The sequence below is a fragment of the Diaphorina citri genome, unplaced genomic scaffold (assembly GCF_000475195.1).
Source record: "Diaphorina citri unplaced genomic scaffold, Diaci psyllid genome assembly version 1.1 scaffold517, whole genome shotgun sequence".
NCBI classification, from domain to species: Eukaryota; Metazoa; Arthropoda; class Insecta; order Hemiptera; family Psyllidae; genus Diaphorina; species Diaphorina citri.
The window spans coordinates 17,743-17,991 of record NW_007377951.1 but is presented as its reverse complement, the minus strand read 5'-3'; positions in this window follow the sequence as shown (position 1 = coordinate 17,991).

Here is a 249-nt window from a genome sequence, read left to right as displayed (position 1 = left end):
CCCTTTTTTTTTTTTTTTTTTTTTTTTTTTTTTTTGTAGATGTCCGCTGCCAAGCTAACCAAACCCTCTTTTTAGGGATGGATCTAAAAAAATGAAAATAAAAAAAGTAAAAATTGGGGGCTAGGTAGTGAAAATATTTTAGGGGCTTTCGCCAATCCATATCCATACATCACTTTTGGATGAAAAGATGGACAAGCAAAAATCCAATATTCGAAAAAAAAAAAAAAAAAAAAAAAAAAAAAAAAACAA